Raw genomic sequence first — 9,915 nt, forward strand, 5'->3', positions numbered from 1 at the left:
ACAGGGTCCACCCGTGATGCAGCTCCCCAATCAAGCACTACTCTCTAGAGCTTCCAGATATACTACCAGATCTTCTCTGCCCATGGGCAAGCAGTAGAGCCAGACGCCTTCCCCCTTTGCTCTTTCGTCTCTAGGCACTCTGTCAGGAACTCCAAGCTGTGAAGTGACAACGGGGAGAAGGAAGAGATTTCCGAGAATGAACACATACAGAGAGAGGCAAGAGATGCTGAGTGGGGATGCCTTGCGTACTGATATCTTCAGGAAAGTGGGAAAGAGGTACCTGGCCTGCTCTGCCAATGCCCTGAAGCAGTCCGCACCAGGGGCTCCCTTGTGCCTGCGTAGCGCTGTGCTCAAATCCTGTGGCTACTAGGTGTCCTAGGTCACAATGGAGGGCCCTGTGTCATCTTTCTGGTGGGTCGGATCTCTGCCTTTGGATCAGTCTTCTCACCAGGCTCATCATAAGCTCCGCCCACTCTTCCGGTGGGGAGACATTCTCCATGGTGATGGCAAAGAAGCCTTAGCCCTGCCCACCTGGCCTTCACTTCACCTACCTGGCCCTCTGACCCTCACTCAGACCTCTGTGTTGATAAAAATTAATTTTCGCCAGTGCCCAGGGGTCAGCATCTGGGATAATGGATTCAGGACCTTGCTTGGGGCAGAAGGCAGCCTAGGTCAGCTAGTACCCGGAAGTCTAGTGACTTGTGACACTGCTGTCAGTGACACATAGTGACTCCTACACTCACATATCCCCTGGTGGCAGAATGATAGTGATGGGTGAAGAAACATTGCTCTGGAGCACACGTTCAATGGGGCAGCAGCCAAAGCAAAGGCCAGGGCCAGTAGTGGACGTCGTGGAGCTGAATGGTGAGCCCATGAAGGGGCCAAGGATCCCTCCTGTATGTGGCAAACAGGTCATCCAGGTCCCCAAGTACATAAACCATTGGACTACAAGGGCCTAGGCTGCCAGGATTTCAACCTTGCCTTCAGAACCCGGCCACATACACAGCTTTGCACCAGAGGTGGTGACATGTTGATAGGAAACATATGGAAAATGGCAGTGTCCCTTCGATTTCCCTGGCATCGTCCTTTTTGAGCAGCATGCTTTTTTTCCTAGTAGGATAAGGCACTGACGGAGAAAGGCAGGATTATTTGTGCAGGAAAGGTGTGTGCTGAGAGGGCGAAGACATTGAGACCAGGTGGGGATCTTTAGTCCCAGGAAAGGCCCCTGGCGGGTGTGGGTCAATGTTCTCTACCCATCCCACTTGGCAGGTCTAGGTTTTCACCGTACAAGACACCAGCAAAATTATTCGTCGCCAGAGAGGTTGCATCTGCCCACAAGTTCCACCTGGCTGGGGTCCGCCGCTACTGTATTGCCCATGTCAATCAACAGAAGCTAAGACCTTCCAGAGAGACTACCTGCTATTCTCTACCCACGGGGAAGCTGTAGAGGCAGAACCCTCCCCTTTTTCATCTCCAGGCAATCTCTCAGGCCCCTCATACTTGCGATGTGTCTCAGGGGTAGAATGAAGAGATTTCTCTGAATGAACACATACAGAGAGGGGCCATAGATGCTGAGGAAGGGCGCCTTCTCTACTGATACCCTAGCGTAAGTGGGAAAGAGGTACCTGCCTCCTAACCCAGTGTTTCCAACTTGTACGCATCAGGCGTGGTCTACTGTGAAGTTATTTCCTAGGTGCCCTCGATTTTGTGGCCAAAGACCGAAAGGTCCGTTGTGTATCCATGGGTAAAATGGAGGGTTCTGCGGAACTGGCCTGTTACGCTGGACCTCTCCTATTGGCTCAGTGTTTGTGACTCGTCCCCGTCAGAAGTTCCACCCAGCCTTCCGGTGGCTGTCTCCAAGGTGATTGGGAAAGAAGCCTTAGGCCTCGCACTCAGCCTTCAAGTGGCCTAAATGGCCTCTTTACCCTCATCGAGACCGCTGTATGGATGAAAGACAGGATGTCGGCTACTGACCACGTGTCCTCATTTCCGTTGAAAGATTAGGCTCCTTGCCTGGGCAGAAGACAGCCAAGGTCAGCCTGAGCCTAGACACCTAGTGACCTGTGACACTTCAGCCATTGATAGATGTTGATTTCCACACTCAGGTACCCACAGGTGGAGGATTCAGAGTGGTCAGAGGAGAATTGTAACTACAGATCACACACTCACGAGGGCACGGGCCAAAGGTCAGGGAAAATAGTTGAGTTCGTGGAGCTCTAGTGGAGCCACTCTAGGGCCCAGGCTTCCCTCCCGTACGTGACAAAGAGGTAATCCATATGCCACCATCTGTACACTCTGGACTGCTGGGGCCCTGGATGCCCACATTTCGGCCTTGTCGTCAGAGAAGTGATGCACATGCAGTATGCCAGCGGAGGCTGTGGACCAGCAGAGGGCCAAGTCGAAGCCTCGAGACGCCAGCGTATTGTAAGATTTTAATCTCATTTCCTTTTCTTTTATTTCAAATGAGTAATCCGGTTAAGTATTATTCATTTCTTTATTGCTCCCAAGGCAGAATGTCTCCCGGGCAAGCGGATCAGCCAGCTGCACCTGGCGGTGCCAAAGGATTTTCCGAAAGAGAGCGGGTCTCCATCGCTTCCCCAGGACGACATCAACGGCCTTCTCTTTGGAACAAACCGCGGAATGGGACACTGATTGTGTCAAAAGAATCCTGACTAACCCTCCGTACAACGGTGCGTTCTGTCCAATTATCCAGGCATTGCCAACCCGAGAGGAGAAGAGAGAGAAGGCGACGGAGAGAGGGCTCGGGAGGGAGGGGCGTGGGCCGCACACACAAGGGTACCCGCCGGGCCCGCCCTCCCCCCAAAGCCCCAACCCAGCTCCACTAGCGGCGGGATGTGTAGGCGCACCAGCCAGCGGGGCAGGGAGCTCATCCTGCTAAGGCGATGGGCGGGGTGGGGGCAACCACCTTGGGGGAGGCGCAGATCTGCCGCCAATAGAACCGTCTGTGGGAAAGAGGCTATCAGAAACTCAGAGTCCCTCCTGGCCTTAATAGGCGGGATATCGCTAGGATCACAATCAACTCACCGTCTGGCAGGATTGCGGGGTCAAGACCCTTGGCAGCCTGAGAATCCAAGGAATCCAGGATTCTCAGACTTGTCTGGTCCTTCTGGGATTTGTGATCCGTCCTAATTACCCCGGGGGTTGTAAATCCTACCCTCTGTGATGGTTTTTATCATGTTAATGAGGCAGGAGCACAGGCGGCGGTTATGTCAATGAGGGAGGAGGCAAGGTACAGGATTAGGTTGTATGGGCAGGCAGTCCCTTTTGAGACAGAAAAGAGAGAAGCTAGCAGAGAGGAGAGGGACCAGTGGGCGCCAAGGAAGAAGAGGCAGAGGCAGAGCGCGTCCTTCGGACCTCGGGTCCCTGCACTGAGCAGCTCGTAGACCAGAAGATGACTGATGACTAGGGCCTTCACCCAGAGCTGACAGACAGGGAACTCCTTCCCCAGGCGCTGGCGCCCTGAATTGGGACTCGTCGCCTGGTCGACTGTGAAAGAATACATTTCTGTTTGTCAAAGCCACGCACGGGTGCTAGTTCTGTCAGGGCGGCACCAGCGAACTAAGGCGCCTGGGAATCCCAGTCCGGTCCCCCAGCCCCCACCGACCTGACAAGGTGCCGGAAAATCCTTCCATTGGAAATGCATTCCTCGGACGCAACACACTAATAGGACGACCGTTGCCAAATCCCCTGATAAAATCTCTACTTCCACTTAGGAGTGAGTCATCCTGCCCTTCAACGCTTTCCTCCAAGGCCTCAGGTACTTAATGAAGGACTCCGGTGGGTCAGGTGATTTCCCACATGGGCCTTGGGGCCTTCCTTTGCTGCGCAAAGCATTCCGGGTGTGGCTGAGTCCCGCGTTTCGGGGAGCTGTTCACTTGGCCGCGAGTCTCCGTGCAGTCCGGCTGACTTGCCGCGATGGATCCGACCGGCGCTTCGAGTCGCTCTCAAAATCCACGAGGCCGACGAGAGAGGTTGGTTTTGAAGCCCAGTCAAAGAGAGACCCTGCAAGCAGCGTTTGAACAGAACCCCTACCCTGGTATAACTACCAGAGAAGAACTCGCCAGAGAAACCGGCATCGCGGAGGATCGCATTCAGACTTGGTTTGGAAACCGCAGAGCAGGTCACCTAAGGAAGAGCCGCTCGGCCTCTGGACAGGCCTCCGAAGAAGAGCCGTCCCAGGGACAGGGAGAGCCTCAGCCTTGGTCTCCGGAAAATTTCCCCAAAGCGGCCAGACGAAAACGCACACGCATCACCACATCGCAAACGAGTCTCCTAGTCGAGGCCTTCGAGAAGAACCGGTACCCTGGTAACGAGGCCAAGGAAGAACTGGCTCAACGAACTGGCCTTCCGCGATCCCGAATTCACGTATGGTTTCAGAACCGAAGAGCTCGGAAGCCGGTGCAGAGCGCGAGTGCACCGCCGAAGTCCTTGGCAGACAGCCCGACTCCTGCGGCCACGCTTCCACTTGACCAGAGCGACCTGTCCTCTGTACAGAGCACCTACCCTCTCGGCCCACCCTCCCATCCTTCCAGCAGCAACCAAGCCATCCTACCTGTTCTCACTGAGTCCCGTACACCGTTTCTTCCTTCGGAACCCACCCAGGGCTGTGCCGACCAAGCACCAGGTGCCGTGATGGACCAGCCCGCCCTGATTGTGAAGAAGACAACAGAGACCTCTCACGCGCCGGGAACACACCTGAACCAATCGCCAACAGGACCCACTGTGGGAGACAGGCTGTCAGACCCTCAGGCTCCTTTCTGGCCCCAATACCCAGGAAATGACCGGGATCGTGACCAACACGCTGTCTCGGCAGGGTGGCTCGCCCAAGACCCTTCTCGGCCTGACAATTCAAAGACGCAAGGGCAGGTTCCGGCTCAGCAAGTCACAGCTCCCTTCACGCAATGGGGCTGTGAGGTGGCCCAGGGTGTGACTGCCCGATGGGAACCCAGCCAAGAGACACTCCAGCAGCCCGGACACTCCGAGGCACACCTGTGGCCAGAGCCGGCACAATCGGCTCAAGGGTCATCTCATCCACCAGACCAAGACTGCCAGGAAACCGAGAGCCTTTTAGATGAACTCCTCTCCGCCCCAGAGTTGCAGGGAAAGTCCCAAACCTTTCTGAACGCGGATCCACAGGAGGAGGACCCTCCACAACTCGAACTCTCCCTCAGCGACATTGACTTTCAGACCCTGCTTGACGTGCTGCAAGATTGACCGAACCCACATCCAGGCATCTATCCCTTGAGGACGAATCCGTACAATGGAAAGAGATGCTGGACAGCCACGACGCGGTGTTCCGGAGCCGAAGGAACGCGGGAAGAAAGATAAGACTCTGGGAAACTTGGACCTAGCACATGGACGCAGCGCTGACTGTGCATCTTCAAGTCGTGGGGTGCCTGATCCTTTGGAGGCTCCTCGGTCTTGCCCCCGGAGGCACCCGGGGCACCAGGCGATGGACCCATTGGCTAAAGCCAGATGAACAAAAGCCTTCGCACGACTGATCGGAACTCCTCCCTGCCATCGTTGCCTCCTTGGCAGTCTGTGCAATCCACGAATCCTAAGCGAACCCCGGCGACGGAAATAGGTCTACCTTGTACACATCTCAACTTCTTTCCCTTCTGGCAAGATGGGCCCTCAAATTGGAAATTATTGGGTAGGTGTGTAGAGAAAGAGCGGACGCCCTCTCCACTCATAAGGGGATTTTTTTTAAAAGGACAGTTTTTTTCTTTTTCTTTTCTTTCTTTTTTAACATGTTTCTTTTCCCTTAGGTGTGAGAGTGGGAACTGGGAACTGGAAGACAGTTTGTTCCACAGCTATCACCGAAAGAACGATGGCACAGTTTACGTCCCAGAGCAACAGCCCCCCTGTGAACGGATGTCTCCCTTGGGCCACTCTCAACACACAGAAGATGGACTGAAAGGCGTTAGAGCAACACCATTCCATTGCCGAAGAAAGTGTATCGATGCGATTGCTGTCGCACGTGTTTGGAGTAATGTATATATATTCTGGGTCATATCTGTCCAGACACTTGCCCAACTTATTAATAATTAAGTTTTTATACATAAACACCAGGCCTCTTTCTTAGCGTCTTTCACCTGAGACTCCTCCCATCGTCGTTGGACGTGGTAGCCTCGGAAAGGTGATAGAGATTATCGAGCTGGATGAAGGAGTTCATTGGTAGAACAGACAGATAGTTGAAACCATAAAAATGAAAACAAATTGCCGCTATTGAAACACAGAGAACATGCATGCGAAACAAAAAATCTCCAGAGCACAAAGGATTGGGAAATGACAAGTGCCTCTCCAGGGCCTCTGCCCCATTCCTATGGTCCAAAGCTCCTACCCCCAACCCAGACGGCTACGCACTCCCCCACTTGCCCAGTAGGAATGAAGTCATACTGCCCGCTCTTCTTCCTCCTGCGGTTTCTGCCTTTGCTGGCGTCTAGGCATTTGGTCCCACCAGCCCGCCACTGCCTGTCTGACCCTTTGTGCCTCCTCATTGCTTGCTGACCACTTGGGAAGGGGCCGATGTGTCCACAGCGTGGCCACCTTTGCGCATTACCGAATCTCTTGATTTTCGTTGGTCAGAAGGGTTTCTTAAGGGAACCAATGGGTTAAAGGAAGGAGCAACCAAGAAGGGAAGTGAAGAAAAGAAGGAATGTGTGACTCAGGAGACTATTTGCTTCGTTCCCTCTGGGCTCCTGAGCCTGAGCTTTGGCGACCCCGGGCTGTCCGGACTGAAGAGGAGATGACGCCGGAGCTTAGGCGCCCTAAGCCCTCGCGGCTCTTCAAAGGCCCCGGGTGGAGAGCGGCGGGTTCAGCGTGAATTAGCACCTCACCCTCACCCTCACCCTCACCCTCACCCTCACCCTCACCCTCACCCTCACCCTCACCCTCACCCTCACCCTCACCCTCACCCTCACCCTCACCCTCACCCTCACCCTCGCCCTAACCCTCGCCCTAGCCCTAATCCTAGCCCTAGCCCTAGCCCTAGCCCTAGCCCTAACCCCCCCAGCCCTAACCTGAACTATAGCCCTAAGCCTACCCTTAACCAAAACCCTCCTGAGCCTGAGCTTTGGCGATCCCAGGCTGTCCGGGATTGAAGATGAGATGACGCCGCAGTTCAGAGGCCCTGAGCCCTCGCGGCCCTTCAAAGGCCCCAGGCGGAGAGCGGAGGGTTCAGCGTGAATTAGTCCCTCCGAGGGGTGGGGGGCTGGTCTGGGGAGGGGGAGGGCGGATAGCTCAGACGGGGTTCAGTGTGTCCAGAAGCGAGTCAGGGAGAGCTAGAGGAGGCGACGAGGTCCGCGCGGTGTCAAGGCCCTCCGCAGAGGCCTGCTCCCCAGGTCAGGGCGGATGGCGAAGGCCCTAGGCTGGAGCGGGAAGCCCGGGAGCTCCCGGCGCTTGGAGGGGACCAGGCCGCGCTCTCGAGGGGAGGCTGCGCCCTCTGGCGGCCGCGGGCGGCAAGGAGGCGGGCCCGGAGCCTGGGCGGCAGCTAAAGGCGGGTCAGGGAGGTGAGTCCGGGAATGAGTCCGCGACAAACTCAGTGGGTCCAGGAGAGCAAATTTATCCCGGGCCGACTGCGCGCCTACGTGACTACCTAAAGGGGTTGACCTGCTTTTCCCAGTGAAGTCACGGGATGGGGGTCGTGGAGAAGCGGACCCAACCGGGTGACACTGTCAGAGGGCCACACCAAAACGACTGTCCAGAAACGTCGCCGATGCGTTCCAGCAGACGTAGGTTATTTTGAAAACGATATCCCTGGAGTTACACATACCTACAGAAACATTTTTCGCAAGCCGTGCTTACGTGTGTCGATGCAACTACAAGGTTAAAGAAGCTATGCGAACCTCCCTTCGGAACCTGATAAAGCACTGTGGGGAGAGATGTGGCGATCACCCGATTACAAGGACGCTTGGAAACGCGTGGTTCCGCGGTCTGTCTGGTGTTGTTTTCTTGGCCGCTGGGCTTTTTGTAGTCGCTGATTTGGTCAAAGTTTCTGCTGTTTTAGGTACGATATTGTGGGAATTAGTATTTGTGAGCCGGGGTCAGTTATGTCTAGATAGATATGCATGTCTATTTTATCTATATAGTTATTTTTTGGAGGATGAAGTAGTAACTCAAGGTGAAAGAAGGAGCGATGTTAGGATAAAAACCAACGCTGAATACTCTGTACGGTGCGGTATGAGAGGCGGTGGACTGCGCAGGTGACGCCCTCAGTTGCTGAACTGCGTCACACGAAGCCTCGAGACGCCACCGTATTGTGAGGTTTTAATCCTAACCTGAACCCTAAAGCTAATCCTAAAACCTAACCCTAACCCTAAACCCTAACCCTAAACCCTACCCCTAAACCCTAACCCTAAACCCGATCCCGAACCCAAAACCCGAACCCGAACCCCTAATCCCAACCACAACCCCAAACCCTAACCCTCACCCTCAACCTAAACCCTAATCCTAACCCTAACCCTAAACCCTAACCCTAACAACTGTAACCCTAACCGCAAACGTAACCCCAACCCCAACCCCAAACCTAACCCTGACCCTAACCCCAATCCAACCACAAACTTAACCGCAGCCCTAACCCCAACCCTAACCCCAATCCTAATCCCCAACCCCAACCCCAAACCCAACCCCAAACCCAACCGTAACCCGACCCCGAACCCCCACACTGACCGTGGCCCTGACCCTAAACCTTAACCCGTAACCCTGACCCTAACCATAACCCTAACCCTAACCGTAAAACCCTGACCCTAACCCTAACCCTAACCCAACCCCAAGCCCAACCCCAACCTGAAACCCGAAACCCTAACCCTAACCGAACCCAACCCATCCCAACCCAACGCTAACCCTAACCCTAAACCTGACCACTACCCTGGCCCCAATCCTAAACCCGAACTCTGACCCTAAACCCTGACACTAACCCTAACCCTAAACCCTAACCCTAACCCCTAACCGTAACCCAACCCCGACCCCGACCCCGACCCCTGACCCTAAACCTAACCCTTAACCCTTAACCATAACGCTAACCCTAAAACCCTAACCCTCTGATTTTTGTATGTTTATCTTATATCCCAATAGTCTGCTGAACTCTTCTATTAGTTTCAGTAGTTTTCTGGAGGATTCCTTAGGGTTTTCTGTGTATAAGATCATGTCGTCTGCAAAAAAAAAATATATATATATATATATAATTTTTCTTCTTCCGTGCCAATCTGGATGCCCTTTGTTTCTTTATCTAGCCTAATTGCTCTGGCTAGGACCTCCAGCACAATGTTGAATAACAGCGGTGATAAAGGGTATCCTTGTGTGGTTCCCTATCTCAATGGGAATGCTTTCAGGCTCTCTCCATTTAGGAGGACGTTGGCTGTTGGCTTTGTATAAATGCCCTTTATTATGTTGAGGAATTTCCCTTCTTTTTCTGTTTTGCTGAGAGTTTTTATCCTGAATGGGTGTTGAATTTGTCAAATGCCTTTTCTGCATCAGTTGGTAAAATCATGTGATTCTTGTCTTTTATTTATTTATGTGGTGGATTACATTAATTGTTTTTCTAATGTTGAACCATCCCTGCACACCTGGTATGAATCCCACTTGGTCATGGTGAATTATTTTTTTGACATGTTGTTGAATTCTATTGGCTAGAATTTTGTTGAGGATTGTTGCGTATCAGTTCATGTGGAACATAGGTCTGTAATTTTCTTTTTTTGTGGTGTCTTCAGCTCGTTTTGGTATCAGGGATATGCCAGCTTCATAGAATGAGTTTGGGAGTATTCCGTCCTCTTCTATGGTCTGAAATACCTTTACTAGTAGTGGAGTTACCTCTTCTCTGAAAGTCTAGTAGAACCGTGCAGTGAAGCTGTCAGAGCCAGGACTTTTTTTGTTGGGAGTTTTTTGATTATCTTT

The sequence above is a fragment of the Loxodonta africana genome, unplaced genomic scaffold, assembly GCF_030014295.1.
Source record: "Loxodonta africana isolate mLoxAfr1 unplaced genomic scaffold, mLoxAfr1.hap2 scaffold_80, whole genome shotgun sequence".
Classification (NCBI taxonomy): domain Eukaryota; kingdom Metazoa; phylum Chordata; class Mammalia; order Proboscidea; family Elephantidae; genus Loxodonta; species Loxodonta africana.